This window comes from Taudactylus pleione, unplaced genomic scaffold (genome assembly GCF_031769625.1).
Source record: "Taudactylus pleione unplaced genomic scaffold, aTauple2 ptg000642l, whole genome shotgun sequence".
NCBI classification, from domain to species: Eukaryota; Metazoa; Chordata; class Amphibia; order Anura; family Myobatrachidae; genus Taudactylus; species Taudactylus pleione.
In genome coordinates, this window is record NW_028285044.1 from 4860249 (window position 1) to 4881236 (window position 20988).

General features: G+C 43.5%; 1 protein-coding gene across 1 annotated transcript in view; it reads left to right on the forward strand.

The window, feature by feature from the left end:
• PDGFB (platelet derived growth factor subunit B) overlaps positions 1–2181 on the forward strand; it is a 32577-nt gene extending 30396 nt beyond the window's left edge. The window contains exon 7 of the mRNA XM_088455052.1: positions 1237–2181. The gene's annotated coding sequence lies outside the window, so the exon portion shown is untranslated. The remainder of the gene's footprint in view (positions 1–1236) is intronic.
• The last annotated feature ends 18807 nt before the right edge of the window (positions 2182–20988 follow it).

Below are 20988 nucleotides of genomic sequence, written 5' to 3' on the forward strand. Positions count from 1 at the left end.
AAAAGCCATTACAGTTCTGGAACAACATCCTATTGACAGATGAGACAAAGATCAACTTGTACCAGAGTGATGGGAAGAGAAGAGAAGGAAAGGAACTGCTCATGATCCAAAACATACCACCTCATCAGTGAAGCATGGTGGTGGTGGTGTCATGGCGTGGGCATGTATGGCTGCCAATGGAACTGGTTCCCTTGTATTTATTGATGATGTGACTGCTGGCAAAAGCAGCAGAATGAATTCTGAAGTGTTTCGGGCAATATTATATGCTCATATTCAGTCAAATGCTTCAGAACTCATTGGACAGCGCTTCACAGTGCAGATGGACAATGGCCCGAAGCATACTGCAAAAGCAACCAAAAAGTTTTTTAAGGCTAAAAAGTGGAATGTTATGCAATGGCCAAGTCAATCCCCTGACCTGAATCCGATTGAGCATGCATTTCACTTGATGAAGACAAAACTGAAGGGAAAATGCCCCAAGAACAAGCAGGAACTAAAGACATTTGCAGTAGAGGCCTGGCAGAGCATCACCAGGGATGAAACCCAGCGTCTGGTGATGTCTATGCATTCCAGACTTCAGGCTGTAATTGCCTGCAAAGGATTTGCAACAAAGTATTAAAAAGTGAAAGTTAGATTTAGGATTGTTTAGTTTGTCCCATTACTTTTGGCCCCTTAAAAAGTGGGAGGCACATATAGAAACCGTTGTAATTCCTACACCGTTCACCTGATTTGGATGTAATTACCCTCAAATTAAATCTGAAAGTCTGCAGTTAAATCACATCTTGTTTGTTTCATTTCAAAGCCATTGTGGTGGTGAATAGAGGCCAAAATATGAAAATTCTGTCAATGTCCCAATATTTATGGACCTGACTGTAAGTGTGTATTCACTTATCAATTGTCAGATAGGTCGGCACAGATAGATAAGCACAGATAATTAACATTATGCATTAGGCCTATTTTATTAATCCACATTTACAAATGTAGTTTTTCCCCAAATTACCCAATATATTTGTTATCATATGTGCTTAGAAAATGATTTGGTGTACTCAATGAGAGGTTTGAAAAATGGTATTGTAACTAAATAATGATAAAGGTTTTAGCATGTTTAGCCAAAGTCAGCAAAATATATGATGTCATGCGTTAAAACTATTCTGATGGCATAAATTGATAAATGTGTCATGATGGTAGCTCTTCAATATACTTTAAATAAACTTTAATATTCTCTCTTTATATTTCCAGGATCACAGAGAAAAGAAGTTTGGCCCCTATGGGGTCCTTGGACTCATTCTGACCGCATGCTTCAAATGCCAGACTTGGCGCTGGTGCTTTATAGAGACAATAAAAGACTGTAGCCCATCTCTACCTTCTACCCCTCACTGGATATCACCTAATAACAGGCACAGAAACGTGCTTCCTTGGCTGCAGCAAGATTAAAACCACTAACGACCGAATTTTGTCCAAATATAAGAATTGGTTTTCAGGGGTAGAGGGAAAGGTAGGGGAAATACAAAGCCCCTCTTGAACTCACTGGATGTATTTTGTCACCTTATTTAATGTAGTTTATTTTGTATTTTTATAAATATATATAAATATATACCTATTTTTGTAAAAAGCCGTTTCCTTTGCTCAGATTGCACGAGGCAGGACAGAGACTGGAAAATGGGAATGGGACTGCATTCTTAGTGCCCCCCCCCTAGCTATGTACTTTTACAATGTCATATACACTGAGAAGGTCACAGGCCATATATACTAAGCATGTTTCTGTTCTAAGCTAATGGACTGTATCATGGGGAGATCATGTGTGGTTAACCAACTGTTTGTCAGACCACAAGTTCCAGCACAACAGAAGTTGCAGTTCACCAACAGATGGAGATTCACATGTGGCCTAATGATGTCTGAAATATGCAGTGCTCTTACCCTTTACAATGGCATGCATTGGATAATATGTGGCCATCCGTGAACTTACTTCACCCTTCTCCCACTTATTGTTCTCCAATAGTCATCCATGAGCTGTTTCACTGTTTCCCATTCCTCTGAATTCTTTGCACACAGCTCTGCCTGTCAATAAGAAAACTAAAATATATTGGTCTATTATGTAAAGTAATTTATATTCAGTATTTAAATTGTACAAAGAAAAAAAACCCAACCAAATCTTCAATTTGTATTAAAAGCCCCCAAAAACTATTATTGAATCTGCTGTTTTCTGTTCTGTTCTATATTAAAACACAAAAGAATTCCAGCTGTGGGTGGGTCGGTTTGTTTTCAGATAGCCAAGGACAAGTCAATCTGGACACCTGATTGGGCAACAGTGTCAATGTCCAAATTGGCAACACAGATGGGTATCCAGAATGGTGACTTAGTAGAGTGGCTAGATGGATCTCTTCGGTTTTTGCTGGGCTCAGTTGGTGTAGAAAATGCACATGCAGGTTCTCACGGTTCTTATATTCGGCCCATATTATCAGTGGTAATCCAGTTCATTTCAATAAAAGTATTATCAGGCACTGTATTTGAAGTCAATTGCCCAGTATCATCTCTGACATTGCTTTGATCTTGGCCAGCATTACATATTACAAAAAGAGCCTAATGTACACTTCATGTTTTTTAGTAAACATCAAACAACAATTGCTGGTCGGTCTGTTTTATACCACTTTTCCACTGCTTAAAAAACCCGGGTAATTGCAGTGTCTACCCGCATCTCGGCTCAGTGGAAATGGCTCCAAGGAAAAAATCCCAGGTCTACTAACCCAGGATTTCTTCCCGGATATAAAGCAGGGTTTTTTAGCGGGTAAAACTCGGTAACACTGCAGTGGAAACAGCTCTTACCCGAGTTTTTTTGACGCAGGTAATTGCGAAAGCAGCTGATTGGTCCTTCCAGGGTGCTGGCTGCTGATGTAATCACCCAGAGACCAAAGGTGAATAAAGGATGTCATTAAAAATGTAATTAAATGAAATAAATAATAATAATTGAATAAATAAATAAAAATAATAAGAATTAAATAATAATAATAAAAAAATAAAATAAATACAGTAATAAAGGATGTCATTAAAAATGTCATTAAATGTGGATGTCATTAAAAATGCCCTGAATAAATGCCATTTTTAATGACATCCACAGGTTTTGCTGGGCTTACCCGGGTTCAGTGGAAATGGAGGCGACCCGGGAAAAACCCGGGACGAGGGTGCAGTGGAAACGGGGTCTATGCTAGGTAAAAAATCCCAGGTCAGACCCGGGATTTTGGTGGTAAAGGGGTATTAGATAGTTTACAGTTTATAGCTGACTAGTTGCTATGGTTACTGCACTCTGCAATGTTCTACCCATGTTGGCAATTATCCTCCAAGTTACTGACATTTCATAAGAAAGTTATCTTGCACACAATATTTGAAAGAGGTTTTCAGATCACATGATCTTCATTTAGATGCGTGTTTCACTGTTTAATAACATGGCATGAAGGTCAATTTGTTTGTAAATCATAGCCTAACATACATTTGCTTGCAATAGTCTAGCTTTTACTGGACTAATCAAACATCTGATTGTTTGCTATTGCTTCCAGTCACAGCACATCTGTTATTTTGGTTCCATGTGACTATACTTTTTTAAATGAATCACATGCAGGGTATATTACATGAAAAGGGACAAGGATTAAATTCATGTGTTTTAGTTTAGGAAAATGTGGACATTAATTTTCTTAGGGAGGACAGTATATACATACGGGGACAGGGAGGGAGAACTATATACACAGGGGGATAGGGAGGGGAGGACTGTATATACATGGGGGCAGGGTGGGAGGGAGTACAGTATATACACAGGGGGACAGGGAGGGGAGACAGTATGTGCACAGTAAAAGATAGGCTTGTGATATACATATATGTCACCTTTTTCCTCCTCCTGCTGTGGCCCCTCTCTGTCTCTTTCCCGTGGCTCCGCTACATTCTCCGGCTGCCTTCCTCGGAGTCCTGGCCGAAGTCTTTGCACTGCTCCCTAGGCGGGTCCGGTTCTTAGACATGGAGAGCGGCTGCACATTGGTCTGAACCGTCCAGTTCCCCTTCCTGTTTCTCCGCACAGGACGCAAAGGTGAAATTACCCCATGACTGCTGGACTGCCTGAGCCACGAGCGCTGTGGCCGCTGCTGCTCAGCTGTCTCTCCCCGGCTGCGTCTGGCATTAGCTGAAGGGGAGCAGTGCTCAACCGGCAGGCATTGCACCCCATGTGGGCGCCAGCAGCAAGATATGTCACGCTTCTCAATGAGAGAAGCTGTAGGGGCAGAACTACACAGTGACACCGAATGCCAAGCTCCACTGTGCAAAATTCCGGGAGTGGCGGGTTTATTCGCTGTCCCCAGCAGGCTCCGTCCAGCGAGATGTGGCCGGGTACAGTGTGTGGGGGCCCCCTATATGTGGGGGCCCCAGGACGACTGCCCCTGTCACCCTGCCTATAATCTGGTGCTGCATCCCAGCATGCACTGCCTCCTTTTTGTTATAACAGTGTAACCCCCCTATTACCTCCCATATAGTCTACTATACCCACCGTTAACCTCCCTCTAAGTGGTGTACCTTTATTTTATCAGTGCCTCCACCCAAGTATTGGTTGTCAGTATGGACCTACTTGGGAAAACCCATAGTACATATATATAGGACTTGCCTATGTAAGCCAATGAATACACTCAAGTATTAAATATTACTCCCTATAAAGTAGTGTGCAGAAGGGGCATGTTAGTTGAAAACAATATTATAACATAAATACATCTGTTCCTTATTCTTTTTGGATGCTTGCATCACACCTCCAGGTAAGTAAACACAATTACATATAGATATAACGTTCTTTATGTTAACGAAATTCCAAGTAAATAAGAACATACATTCACCTCATTATATGACATAACAGTGTACTGTGTTGTATATTGACATACATATGTTTAGCTGAACAATGCAGTAACATCATGCATAAATAATAACAATATATCAATGTAGATAGCCTCCTAAATACTAAGTTCTAAAAGTTTGCTTGCAGTTCCTTAGTAAGGTAAGTATTTCACGTGAATATAACACTCTTCCCTCCTGAGTGTTCATTTTTTTATTTCGTTCTTTTTTTAGAGATAACAATATATTTAACCCAAGATGCAGAAATAGTTCCTGTGGATCTCTGCTATCAGAAGCCAAAACTAAATAGTTACTTTACTGTGTGATCAAATGTCAATATACCAGTTTTCAGCTTTGTCTGAATAAGTGCAGTAAACTATTCTCTCCCCCAACTCTTTAGTCAGTCTGGTATTAATGAGAGAGCATTAGAGATATAGTACATGAGGCTATTAACTGCAGGTAACACGGCCTGCTATTGGTGTGACTGCCCAGCTCTCTCTCACTATACCATAGCTGTATGTGTACAGTACATATGATTTACTCACTGACAGCCAATAGTGATGAACCTCTGCTGACTGCTGCTGTGTACAATACCAGGATACCCCTCTGTACTGGGCTGGCAGGACTAGCTATTTGCTGGCAGCTGTCCTCTATCTCCTGCCTATGCCCGATCAGCTGAAGGGGGCTTTACTCTATTTCCAACTGCTACCTGTTAGTTACAGGTAGATAGATATCTGTTACTTTTTTCTGCCTTTAATATTCACTGAATAGAATGTGAAAGGGCTCCCCCAAATTTCTCCTCTAACTGTGCCCAGGGTCATTTCCCCAATTACATCCATATGCCTCCACACTCTTCTCACTTGTGCTGCTGCTAAGCTCTGGGTGAGGGCAGTGTAATGGTGGGTACACACTGGGCGATAGGGCGATATTACTGAGCGACTGCACGATTACGACATCGTAATCGTGCAGTCGCTCAGTAATCGTGCACAAATCGTGCACTTTTATGTCGGAAACGACCAGCGATGCGCACTCCCGCTGGTCGTTTCCGACATTGTCCATCACCTGAACATGCAGCACAATCTGACGACCCCGTCAGGTTGCTGCATGTCAGGGAATGGGGGAGAGAACCTGGCGCTGAACAATATCGTTAATGATATCGTTCAGCGGCTGTGCTCAATGTCATGAACGACATTGAGCACAGCCTACCGGGGACACACTCAGGAAGCATATCGTGTAGTGTGTACGCACCATAAGGAGATCACTCACTAGTGGTAGGGCGCCACAGCCACTGCCAACCTGCCCCCAGCACTACTTCCAGCAGCTGCCTTGCTTAGGGCTGGTCCAGCCATTTTAAAAAGCCCACCGGAACCTTCATCAGATAGGATAGCCAATCAGCTGTCCGACAAAGAGCTATGCTGCCTTCCAACTACAGCTCTCTACCCCTGGTCACCGGATGCTACAGCTGCTGCATCCTCACTGCCACTGCTCACCAGCCCAGGAGATGGCTTTTTCAGAGCTGCCAGCCAGGGTTCCACTGTCCTGTACCAACTCCTGACAAACATCAGCACCAATAGCCACCTTTCTGGCAAGGCAGGAACCATTGCTTCTACCAACTTCCATACTCCCTCTCTGAATCCACCCCCCTGTGCCGAAGAGCCTATCCACCGCTCAGCTGCCACCTGGGACACAGGGGGGTGAGCACTCCAGCGCCCTCTCAGTCTACTGGCAGCTCCTCTTATCTCTCTCTCCGTCCCTGCCCTTCTTTTTTCTGACAGAAACCTAACCACTCCCAGCTAGATCACTCCGCCTCTTCTACTAGTGTGTGTGTATCCCATACAATGAGGCACATCCCCACCAAAGAAAGAAGTACCATATAAACTTCCTGTAAATACACGAAATAGATATATAATTGTATACATAAATTATAGAAGGGCTATGTCATGAATACAATTAAATACATATACTTTACATCACAAATTGTACATTTATAAATATTACAATCATGAGTACAGTACTTATTTTAACCCTTAACCAGGGTTACAACAGCATGCTAAACCTATGGCAGAGCATGCTGGGATGTGTAGTTCCACAGCAGCTGGAGGGCCAAGGTTGAAGACCCCTGGCTTAGTGTGTACCCGGCATAACTGTCATTTGTCAAACAAAAAGGGATAGATTTATCAAAATATCTTTCAAACATGTGGGCCTTATTTATCAACGAATTTTATCACTCACAACGAGTGATAAAACTCGTTGTGTATGATAATGCTGCTCCAGCCAATCAGCTCCTAACTGTCATCTGTTTGAAAAATGACTGGAGCTGATTGGCTGGAGCACCATTTATCATACGCAACGAGTTTTATCACTCGTGAATGATAAAACCCGTTGATAAATAAGCCTGTAAAATGACAGTTATAAGCTTATTGGTTGGTTCTGTAGCTTTCCCTACTTTACTTTATTTCTCTCCAAGCTTTGATAAATCTCCCCCACAGCTTGTAAAGTGGTCGTTAGAAGCTGGTTGGTTAGTACTTTCTCTCCAAGGTTTGATACATCTCTCCCTCTGTGAGCTCTCTCCCATGCTGGAACATTTTATGACCTAGGTGTCACAATGGTGACCTTTCAACCTCTGCAGCTTACCACATCCCTTATACTACAGTTTTTGGGATGGGCAAATTCACATATTAGTGTTTGAAAATCTGTCTGTGTTAATTAGATTGTATTGATGTCAATATTAGGAGCCAACCCAAAGGGCACTTTCCATTTTCATGAGCAGCTAAAAACTATAGTGTATATCAATGTCTTCTTGAACTTTATCTATTATATTTAATTACATGTTGATATACTCCATTAAATATAAAATATTCTGTACAAGAAGAACAGAGTTTGCAGTGCCCCTGCCGTAGCAGAACACTTCTGCATCCTTTGAAAATTCAGTGCAGACTTCAGCAATGCCAAAGGAGAGTTTACATCCAATTGACTAGTCAAGTGGTGTGAGGGCAGTTTTGTAACTACCTGTATGTGTGGATATCTCCTTCTTGAATTAAGAAAATACATTTTAACATCCCCAATGAAGCTATATTTACAGCTTACTAATGAAGTTCTTTAACACTTCCATGAATCAGTAAGGGCATGAAAACCCTGGCTGCATTACAATATTGCAATTATCGGGGGTCTCTGAAGCATACTTGCCAAATCTCTCTGAATGTCAGGGAGACTCCCTGAAGTGTTTAGCAGGGAGGAACCACTGTGAAGAAGAATAAGATGCATGTGTGCTACAAGAAAATGGCAGCAGGTCTCCAGCAAACTGAGAGCTACATGAGTGGCCAAGGATGTGTGGTGAATTACAGGTAGTTTGTGCTCAGGGAAGAGTGCTGATTTACTGGAGATATGTGCTCCATTACAGGGTATGTGTTTTGCACTACAGGGTGTTTGTGCTATATTAGAGGGGATCTGTGCCCAAGGAAGTGTGCTACATTACAGGTATACAGTATGTGACAAAGTGCATGAACCTGGTGGAAAGGGAGGGGGCGTCATTTAGATGCTAGAATATAGTGGAATGCAGCATATTTATAAGGCACAGCCATGCCTATGGTGAAACATATAACTACTTTAGGCCTTATTTACAGATGAACGTAAAACACAATACTTTCCCTTTTATTTTAAAATAAATAAGTTATAATTTCCTGAAAGGAAAATAAATAAATGCTGCAGGATTAGTGTCTGATGCCCCACATACAATTTTGATATGAATTTTTTGAAAATTGGACAGTTTATTTATACTTCCTGAAACTGTTTAATTAAATGATCAAGCATACTAACAATATATGGTGTTTCTTCATTAGAGTTTGGCTCCAAACCAAAGTGACCAGTATTGTTTTCTGCAAGAAGAACTGAAATACTGTACCTCTACTAAGAAGTAGGTGCCCCCTCCACTGACCGCTGATAGAAAACAGCAGCTGCAGAGGTAACCCCACCCCAGGAGGTAGGATCGGGTAGCTGCCGGAGGCGGCCATATCCCTAGGAAACTGAGAAGGGATTTTACAGATGGTAGAGATGCTGGGCAGGCTGAGAGCAGCTGTTGCTGAAACATAGGAGCCCTGCCAAGATATTGGGTGAGAGAGGATCACCCACCCTCTCCTACTCACACTTTGGGGTCAGGTCTGAGGTGAACAGACAGCAATGTACAAGCTTAACCCATTCACAGTCTGGCAGCATGCCTGTATCTCTCCAGAACACAACCTTAACGCCTGTAAGGCACAAGTCTTTAAAAGTATAATCCATTTCCATTAAGGAATGGTCTACTCCCATGTCTGTCTTTTATTTTCCTACTGCTGCATCCTGGGCTGTATAAGAAACTCTAAACTGAAAGGTAGTTTATTCATTACAGGTTTTAGAAATCTTTCCGTGTGCGAAAAATAGAACGTTGCCCATAATATTAAGAGCTGTATGGGCAAGATAAATAATAGAGATTAGAATATACCACATTCAAAACAGCGATTACTTAAAATCCATTGGTTATATTGTAGTCGACTTTCACTCTCACCACCCGTCAGTGTTGAGATCTTGTCAGGGCAATACTTGGATTCCATTCCTGAGCTTAAAAAAGAGGGGTTTTCCAGACATACGGCACAAGATTCCTTCTTGATCAAAATCTTTGTTCCTTCGGTTAGAAACCTGAGGTATTGATGGATACAATACAGGAGATGTTATTCACAATGAGCAATTGAATGCACATCACAAATTCAAGGTACATGCTTATTTGACTTTCGTTTTGTAGTTCGATTTAGCTCACCTCAAACCGACTCAAATCGAAAGTTCAAATCCCTCTTCAAATCCATCATTTACTAACATTCAATTTGAGAAGCATTTCTCAAATCGAATTCGATTTGGTTCGGTTTGGAACAGTGATTTGCTATGCGATTTGGCAATCCCCGACTGCATAGAGCTGCTTCATGCTTTCACTTTCAGCATGAACAGTTCATTTTCACACAGATCCATGTAGACATCAGTGACATGCCTGCATGTATCTTACTGTAACAAGCTTATAAATAGTTACATTTAGAAAAAAAATTATGTGGGATCCCCCCTCAAAACAGAAATAGCCCCGGACTTTTCATAGCCAGTCCTGGTTGTCTAAGTACAGGGAAAAAATGTGTAGGGTTCCACTGTACTTAGTACAACCAGCACTGGGCTCTGGGAACCGGTCCTGATTCTGGAATTACAGGAGAAAATATTGCCCTATCCAGGGCACCCCTAGCCTAGGTTGATAGCCCGGGGATATCCAGCCACCCGTGGGTGGGGTGGAGGGTTGATAGTGTAATTGTAGTGCATTTTATATAGTTTTAAATATTGTCTTTTGCTGTGGAACTGCAGGTCCCAGCAAGCCTCCCCCGCATGCTGGTACTTGGAGAACCACAAGTACCAGCATGCGGGGCATTAAGGGACCACTGGTACCTGTAGTTCCACTGCAAAAGCAGTATTAAAAAAGGACACACACACCGTACACAGTATAATTTTAATAAACATACATGCACACACATGTACTCATACTCACCAGTGGCGTAACTTCATCCCAGGTGCCCGGAGGCAAGATAAATGTTGGTACCCCCCAAATTAAAATTTACCACCCCCCCAGCACCTGTGCCAGCCCCAGCTGCTGCTACCCCCCTATGCAGTTCCTTTTATCCAGTGCCCCCAGTAGTGGTCCCCCTATGCAGTGCCCTCAGTAGAGGTCCCCCTATGCAGTGCCCACCTATGTAGGGCCCCAGTAATGGTCCCCCTATACAGTGCCTCCAGTAGTGGTCCCCCTATGCAGTGCTCTCAGTAGAGGTCCCCCTATGCAGTGCCCATCTATGTAGTGCCCTCTAGTAATGGTCCCCCTATACAGTGCCTCCAGTAGTGGTCCCCCTATGCAGTACCTCCAGTAGTGGTCCCCAAATGCAGTGACCCCAGTAGTTGTCCCCCTATGTAGTGCCCCCAGTAGTGGTCCCCCTTTGCAGTGCCCCCAATAGTAATAATGCCCCCTGTAGTAATGCCCCTGGTAATAATGCCCCTAAAAGTATTGCCCACTGCAGTGCACCCAGTAGTAAGGGCCCCTGTGGTGCCCCCAGTTGTAATGCCCTTGTAGTGCCCCCAGTAGTAATGCTCCCTGCAATGCCCCAGTAGTAATGCCCCTTGAAGTGCCCCCAGTAGTAAGAGCCCCTGTAGTGCTCCAGGTTGTAGTACTCCCAATAGTGCCCCCAGTAGTAAGGCCCCTGTAGTGCTCCCATATGATGCCCCAGTAGTAAGGCCGCTGTAATGCCCCTATAGGATGCCCCCAGTAGTAAGGCCCCTGTAATGCCCCCAGTAGTAACACCCCACACACACACACAACACACACAACACTTACCTTAAACCCCGCTCCAGTGCTTGCTTCTGTCCGTCCCCGGCGCCCCCTCCTCAGAACTATGGGAGTGACGTCGTGACATCACTCCCATAGTGCACTGCAGGACCTGGAAGCCAGAGCTCAGGAGTGAGCTCTGTCCTCTGGCTGCTGATAGCGCCAGGGGGGCGGGGGAGCAGAGAGAAGGAGCACCGATCAGCGGCACTCCTTCTCCATGCAGCTCCTCCTCAGCAGTGTCCGTAATGGCAGGGTGACAGTGGAGCCAGGTGCCCCCTTCAGGACTGGCGCCGGGAGTTCTGCCACTGATACTCACCTATGTATCCCTGTAGCATCGGTCCCCTTTTCCAGTAGAAATTCCATTCGGTACCTGTGGAAAAAAAAAACATAGTCACCTTCTCATATGCGTGCTTTGGTCCTCTTCGGTCGAAAGGTCCATGGTCTTCGGTCAAACAAAAAATCTAAAAACACGAACCACACACTTAAGTAACAACCAGGATGGTTGTTACTTCCAACTGAAGTGCTCAGACACAGCTTCTTCCTTTGAAGGTCCATGTCTGAGCATTCATTGGCTGAGAGAGGTCAGCCCCCGCCTCTCTCGGTAAATGAACGGTTCCCTCCATTGTAGTCAATGGAGAGCCGCAGGGTAACTAAAGTTTATTCTGCAGTTCCCACCACTGACTTCAATGGAGGAGCCGTTCATTGGCTGAGAGATGGGGGGCTGACCTCTCTCAGCCAATGAATGCTCAGTCACGGACCTTCAAAGGAAGAAGCCGTGTCTGAGCGCTTCATTCGGGAAATAATAACCATCCTGGTTGTTATCTAGTGCGTTGGTTGGTTTTATTTGTTTTTTTTTGTTTTAAGAAGACCATGGATGCCTACAGGCACAAGACGACCACACCTGGTAATGTGTGAGTGTGTATGTATGTATTAAAACTGTAATTTCACGGTGTGTGTCTTGTGTTTATTTAAACATTTCTTTACAGGTGAACTACAGGTACCAGCGGGCCTTTAATGCCCTGCATGCTGGTACTTGTGGTTCCCCAAGTACCAGCATGTGAGGAAGGCTTGCTGGGACCTGCAGTTCTACTGTAAAGACAATGGCCCTGATTCAGAGCCGGACGCTCTGACCAGAGCGCTCGCTCTGAATCAGGGCCCACCTCCATAATTATGGAGCGTCCTCCTGGACGCTTGTATAGCTGTGGGTCACCACCCACAGCCTATACGAGCGTGCAGGTTGATGGTCGCGATGGTCTTGACCTGTAGTACCTGTCTTCTGTGGGTATGTTGTTTCCATGTAGAGGGAATTGTGCTCTAGTCTGCTTTCACAGCTGAGGGCTGGGGGCAGAGCCATCGCTTATGCCAGCCATACACGGGGTGATTTGAAAACATACGACACCTCGGTACGTTTTCAAATTCAGCCCGATGCTTCGCATGCTGCTGTGAATGGTAAACGATGCATCTTACAAGATGCTTCGTTTACCTATTCAACAGCATGATGTATCGCAGATCTTATGATTTTTCCATAAGATCTACGATGCCGATGTACGACGGCGGGGGCGCGCATCGCTGTCGTACAGCATGCCAAAACACACACGATATGCACGATTGATCGTTGTGATCGATCGAAATCGTGCATATCGTGTGTAAAATCTTATCGTGTATGGGGGCCTTTAGATGCAATCAACTATGAATACAGGCAGATGTTTACATGAATTCCCAGTTGCTTGAAGCAACTCTGAATCAGGATCAATATGAACATACAAGACATAGATAATAGCTTATCTGTTCTTGTTAATGTCTCAGTAGGCTGGAATCTTCTGATAGATATAGTAAAACTTGGTCCCCCTGACTGCTCCATGGAAGAGCTTTCCTCCAATATCAGGAAGGTGGACAAGTTTGAACAAAGCCTCTGCAACTGTAGGAGTAGGAGTCCAATTTGTGATTGCATTGAAAAATTAATTTCCCAGCGCAACTTCATCAGGAAAGTGGTTCCCACTGACAAACTCTCTGTGACTAAACACATTATGGTTTTTGTTCTACACTGCAATCAAGAACTGATGGAAAATAGTTACACAGAAGCAACGCCCCTAAAAATGTTCCCAAAGTACTCATACTTACCTACTGTCCCCACATTTTCCAAACTTTGCTAAATTCTCTTGGGATCCTGGGAGAGCAGACAACATTTTGAATCCTGCTATTTGTGACAATATGTCATGGTGGGGCCACAATGGTAAAATTTGAGGTGCCACCCCTCCCACTTGGACCTCATTTGGAAAGCAGAGCTCGCTCTGTCACAGAGCTCAACCTTCCAAAGTAGGGAAGTATCTATTTACATTTTCAGAATCTCACTATGTGAAATGTGAAAATTTATACTGCTTCACAAATGTGATTTCTTGCAACACAAACTGGGACATTTTGGTTGGAATCTAAGTGCACCAGCAAAGAAGAGGAGTTTGTGCTGCTCTCAGTTGCTCTGCCATCTCCAAACTGTTCACTTGCTTTTACCTCAATCAAAACCTGCAACCTGGTAAACATTATCAAGGCAGTTATTTTGTTTGTTTTTCTTGGTCACATGTTTTGTATGTAATGAGCTTCTAATTGGTTTGCACTTAAGAAAGTAACTGTTCTATTTAGCATTTGTTTTCTTTCACACTGTTTTTACCAACTGTCTTACAACATTATGTAAACATTGACCCTCTTTCAATGAACAAGTGTTGAAATTCTGATGTCGTAAGAGTGCAGGAACATTGTTGCCACACACTGCATAGGCAGAAATTGTGCTGGTGTGGTAGTGTAATAAGTGATTGTGTCTGTACAGGTGGGGTTGGTCAAATGTGGGGATGAGTAGAGATTGGGAACTCCTTGAGAAAGGCCGACAGGCCGAAACTCGTTGGAAGACTCTGCACCAAACAAACTATCATCCATCCCACTCCCACTAAGAGACTGTACTCTCCAGTCGTGGCACACACTGCGCTCAGACCCTGAATTCTGAACCATCACGCCACAAGTGGACTCTCATGGACATGTGGAGTCACCACTGGTCACTGTGCTGTGTGCTCCCTACAGGCTTGTAGGTTGAGCACGCTCTCACAGAGCGCACGACCCGGCATACAGTGCAGATCCCACGGGATCATGGGGCCGGATCTAGCACCGGTCGCAGCACCATATTATTGCACCACCACACTGACCAGATACCCAGGCAGCATCAATAGCACGAGTAATATCCTACGCAGCATCCACAGGATCGTGGAGGACTCACATCTGTCAGCAGGCTACATCAATATAACTGGACAGCAAGGGAACCGCTCCTCGCCACGGACCCTCCAGACATACCGGTAGGTAAGCATCCCTCCTCAACAGTGCGGGACGGCACCAACTGGAGGTACTTCTGACATCAGCATATAGGTAATCCCGGTTCCTAAATTTGTAGACGCTAGCTCCAGCAGGGGAACGTGCAGGTAGTAAGGACCGCACTGTAAGGAGCCCCCTTAAAGGGTCTACCCACTTCCCAACTAAGGAATATACCTGGCCACACCCCTCCACTCTTATGCCTACTTAACCAGCCAGTGCTACCTGGCATCTTTATACTATAGTACCATCCTAGAGGAACACTGTGTCTCTTCCAATAAAACAGGATTGGATTCAGTTTGTCTTGCTGATTCATTCATTCCAATTTATTCCCAATTCCTACTCATCCCCACATTTGACCAACCCCACCTGTACAGACATAATCACTTATTACACTACCACACCAGACATAACTCAGCATATAGTCATCTCCCCGCCGCACACACACCCTTCCCTCCCCCTACCCCACCCCAATCTGCACCGACATTCTAGGAGTGCACGTACCATCTTACCTATTTACTCTACCGATAGTAGGACCAGGTATCCCTACTTTTCGCTGCAGCACCTACCCACCCCCCTCCACAGCCCCCACCAATTAGACTCATCCCCCCACTGTTACCACACCTCAAAGCACGGCCCACCCCCAATATGACCATACTATAGTTGATTAACTTGCATATAATTGGTAAATAGCAAAACTACTGCAACATTGTCATAAAAGCTTTATTTCCTTATACTGCACTTCTAATTAGTAAAATTACAGCAGAGCTGTGAAAAGTGATAACACCTGTAACTGTGGATTCAATTTATTACTCAGAATTTTTAGTATTAGACAATGTATTACAGCTGTAACACTATAAATCGGACATATCTCCTGCATAAATGAAGGACCTTCTTGAGGAAATAGGCATAAATAACATATAGGCTTCTATAGGGAATGCCAGATGCTTTGCTTATCAGGCACAAGCTCCAGACAGTTAGGTGTTGTTTGATGCATTTTTTGCACATCGCAGCCCCATATATATCTATGGGGCTTGCTTTCCTGTGGGACCATAGTAGATATTGGAGATATCTATTCCGGACCTTTTTAGTACTTATGGAGAGATCCATATGTTTTGCGGTAAACCTTAGAAAGCTGCAGTTTTCTGAGGTTTTACCACAATTTTTGGATTGATATATCCTGCACTGGGTGTTTAATTTTTGAGGGTGAGTAGTTTGAATTGTATCCTGGCAGAGATGGAGTGGTGCAGCAGAGGTGGAAAGAGTAGGATTTTGGATGCATTGAAAACCGTCTGTGAACTTATAATTTAGTAAATAGACAATACATTGGCATAATGAAGGTTATTACCTCTGTGTCATACAGTACAGGCCTAGTACATTTAGTGCATCTTTGGGGAAACATCAATTTCATAACACATATCCCATATACAAGCAAATCATAATTAGTTATATAAAAAGAATAATCAATATTATTCACACTTTACCATATATCCCTCTTTACCATGATATACAGACATTCTATCCATATATTAATATACTGTAGGTACTCAAAATTCACATTCTAGGCATCATGGAGTTACAGAGGAAAAATTCTGTATGATGGAACCAAAATAAATTTCCACTAATTAAGACAGAAAACAAAAGCTCTCCCCGAGAGGACACATTTGGGTGTGGAAGCTGGGAAATGAGGAGGTTTAGTTATGCTGCTGTATGGTTATGGAAATACTGAGATGCATTGTGTTTCTGACAAGCTTAGGGAATTGCGCACTGTGTGTGAATTGTGTTACAGAGAAGATTTGATTGCTTACTTCTGCATTTTCTGTGGCATTGCACATTGAATACTGTGCTCCCATCAATTGAATGCACATAGGAAGTTGGGACAGCCCTCTTTCAAAATGTATTACTTTTATACAGCACTATAAACAGATATTTCCAAGACACATTGGGGCTTATTTAATAGCAAAGTGCAAATATGCAATAATACTAGGCATCCAATCAAGCAGTCTTATACAACTTGTAAGACAAAGAGAGGAAATGTCTAGTTGGTTGCTGCGGGTTTCTTATTTAATTTATTTGAAAATAATGTGTGTTATGTTCTCCATTACATGACAAGTGTGCTTCATTACATTAGTTGTGTGTTGCATTACAGGGCAGGTGTGCAGTGGTGTCACTAGAAAGGTGCAGGGGGTGCGGGCTGTACTGGGTGACACCAAATTAGCAGAAAGACTGGGGGCTGCCCCCAGTGTGACGAGAACAGGGGCGTGATCCGTGATCATGCCTTCAAAACGCCATTCAAAAGGGGCCGTGGCTTTATGGACATGAGACAACGCTCCTTTCGAAAGCACACACAAGGAATTAGGGATGTGTGGTTCGGTTTGCCTGAAATACGAACACACCTGAACTTAGGGGTTCCGAGTCAAATCAAGTCTCAGTTCGGAATCACTTTGGTGTTCTGAGTCGAACCGATTCCCGGTTCAGTTCTGTAGTCATTTTGGAACTCAAATATAAAAATTGAGGGCCTGATTCAGCAAGGATCGCTGTTGCGAGTACACATGCAGACGGATGATTGTTGCGTACTGCGCATGCATCTCAGTGTGCATGTGCGAAGGCTCCACTGCGATCACACTGCAATCGCAGTGACCATGCAGACCCATCGCAGAGTGATTGACAGGAAGTGACCATTTGGGGGATGGGGAGATTTTACCTGGAATTTTCGGGTCCGTAGGGAAGGGGCAGGGCTAAATGGTTCAAATCGCATCATTTCGCGTAAACGGACCCAGGAATCGCGGGTGTTTTCTGTAAAGGGGCGGGGCCGAATGAAGTCTATCTTCTGGCCCCACCCCCCGAAAAGGAGAGCAGAAGGTCCCCTCCTGCTGCTCCCGGAAAGCTGCCCAGGAATGTTGGTAAGGTGTGTGCTGCATGACAGGGTGTGTGTGTGCTGCATGACAGGGTGTGTGTGTGCTGCATGACAGGGTGTGTGTGTGTGCTGCATGACAGAGTGTGTGTGTGCTGCATGACAGGGTGTGTGTGTGCTGCATGACAGGGTGTGTGTGTGCTGCATGACAGGGTGTGTGTGCGCTGCATGACAGGCGGTCAGTTCCATGGAGTTGTGCTGCATTACATGGGGTTTGTGCCCAAAGATGTGTGCTACATTACAGGGCATGTGTTATATTACAGAAGGTATGTGCGCATTACACAGGGTATGTGCTCCATTATAGGGTATATGTATGTATGAAAGGATTTGTGCTGCATTACATTATTGAATGAAACTGGTGGAAGGGAGAAACAGAGGGGGTCATTTAAGATGTACAGACATGCCTACGGTAAAACATGTCGCATTATCGTACATTGGGCCTGATTCAGCAGCGTATGCAATTGTAATTACGTATGCAGATTGAACAATTGTTAACCACTGCGCATGTGTATGCACCACACTGCGAGTGTGATGCGATTGCACTGTGATTACAGACGCACTGATGAATCCATCGCAGAGTGAATGACAGGCTGTGAATGTTTGAGGGTGGTGATGGGGGAGTTGTTTGAAAAATGCAAGAGTGTCTGTTCGTTTGAACACCGTTTCATGGGCGTACACACAAATTAACCTATGCGATTGCATACACAGCTTGCGTACGACGAGACTTGCAGTTTCTGCGGCTGGTGTAAATGTTGCGTGACAGGTCGATGTGTGTGCAAAGTAGTCGGGATGTGAGATAGCAGCAGTGGGTGTCTCTATGCCAGCTGAGTTGTGACAGGCATTAGCATACATTCGCATTCCGTGCGAAATTGCAAAAGCGATCGTTACTGAAGTTACTGAATCAACCTCATAGGCTAAAAAATAGACTTTTTGGCCATCTGTACCGGCTCTTTCTAGGACTATTGCAGATTTTCTGACAGCTGCACATATTTTGCAAAATCGAAATACTTGGGGGCTGATTCAGACCTGCTCGCAAGCGGGTCGATGTTTGCCCCCTGTGCATGCGCCGCCTCCGGCATGTGCATGCGCGAGCCTCAGCGAGAGACTGAAGTTCAGTCGCTCCCGGGCTTTTGAATTCGCTCCCGGGCTCGTGTTGAATTTGTAAATAAACCTTTTAATACATTCCTGCCTATAAACCTCTAAGATTCAACCTCTAAGACAAAAACCTGCCTATACCTTCTAAAACCACAAGATGTCGCTAATTAGCGCTGTGTTTGATTATACCATTAATGAAATACTGAGACAGTTGAATAGCGGTCCAACGCGCTAAAGATTATTATTCAGGTAAAAGTACAGATGTTACAACGCTATGATCTAATAATGAGCGTAAATAAATTGTACAAACATTAGGTCATAAGGTACAGTTAATATACATGAAATGGTTAATAAAGATCAAAATACAATGAGCAATATGAGAAAGGGAGACAGAGGACAGAGAGACAGAGAACAGAGAGAGAGAGAGAAAGAGAGACACATTAAAATACAATGAGAGAGATATCAATGTCTGCTGAGAGCACATGTTCAAGATGGCTGGTAATGGGGTGTGTGTGTGTGTGTGTGTGTGTGTGTGTGTGTGTGTGTGTGTGTGTGTAAGAGAGGGGGGGTTGGGAATGCTTTCTGCCCTATTGTCCAAACCGCATGGTCTACAAACAAACTCCATTATGAAGCTACCTCATTGAAATCTCCCATTATGCCATAGTTAATTAAATATGCAAGCTGAATATCATATGCCAACACATCAGGCAAACACTGCACCATTTAATATTCCAACATGTACAACACAAGCTGATTCCAATATACAACAATACCATCCTACAACAGACCTCATCCAGTACCCACTAGACCGTGGGGAGGGGGAAGGGCTGAAGCACATGCTCTTCCTTTGTTTGCAAGCCTCATGATCCCTAGGCAAACTCCAATTTGAAAACTCACATTGAAAACTCCCATAATACACTCCATTTTGAAAGTAAGAAAACTTGCATAATGTTGTAACTTCTGTAAATCATATATCCATTAATGATCATAATTATAATATAGACAATATACCTATCTGACCCATACAGCAATTACTTATGACCATTCAAAGCTGTTATTAATTCAACTTCCATAATATAACACTGATACCACCCTATGATTACATTCATGAGTATACAACACATACCAAGCCTATCTCTCCCAAGCAGAGATATTGTTCAAGCACATGGGAAGGCCCTAACACAGAGCACATGGGAAGGCCCTAACACAGAGCACATGGGAAGGCCCTAACACAGAGCACATGGGAAGGCCCTAACACAGAGCACATGGGAAGGCCCTAACACAGCTCACCAGAGGATCTCAATCAACCAGCATCAATCATTTACAAATATTACAAAAACTCCATAATCAATCCCTTTCCTGCATGCTGATAACAGACTATTGTACCCTACAGTGTAGATAAAAAGTACAGATTAGATAACATATCATCCACTGTATGCTAACACAGACTCATGAATATCCTTAGAAAGCTACAAACCACAAACCATGCTAAGCTAATAACAGATTAACACCAAAAATAACTACAGACACCCAAATAGGCTAAATATTGCACAATTTATACTTAGCTATAACTCAGGGGAACTGAGACCCATTTTCCGTTGTCTTGTGAGGGAGGGAACCTCTCTCTTCCAAAATCTGCAAGTGTGTGTGCTGGCTTGTGTGTTCTCAGAATGTGCATGCTATGTTCCCGCCCCCTTTCACCTGTGAGGTCATCAGAAAGGGAGTATCCTTTTGGTTACCTGAACTTCTGCTAATTAAATCCTAGTCCCAGTTAGCGATCTCTATTGATTAGACTGGAATAACCAGTCCTTTGGACAAAAATGTAAACAAGCCTACACCATGTCATTGTGTTTTGGTAAGGGTTAGAAATCTGTTACAGGGCATTTATTGAACAATTTCAAATGGATACAAAAGGTCTCCAACCTCCCTTTGCATCCCCCACATGCAAATCTAAGCTGCCATGGCTTACAACATTTCAAATAGTTATTCTCTCTAACATTCATATTGCATAGCCGCATGTTCTGATCTTCATATCGATGTCACCGGAACGCTGTGGAAACAGAGTAGATCAGTACTTTTCCAAACACAGTCCAATTGTCATTTACTAAGCCATAGTTACAGAAAACATTCATTTCTTTATATACATTGCGTTTAAAAAACCAAGTAATAATTATCCTTTTTGCGTTACGGGACCATTGCTTTTAAATGTATGTATGCGGGGAAAACACCACTGCTTTGCTGTTGCTCAAATATAAGTCTGTGGTGATTTTAATGTGTTGGAAAGTTATTTTATGTATTCTGAACACTGTCGGTATGTGTTTGGGGAAGATTGTTAAAAAGCTGTTCGTGCTACTTTTAGCAACTTTGCACTGTGGTTTGTGTACTATGTATTTTTGAC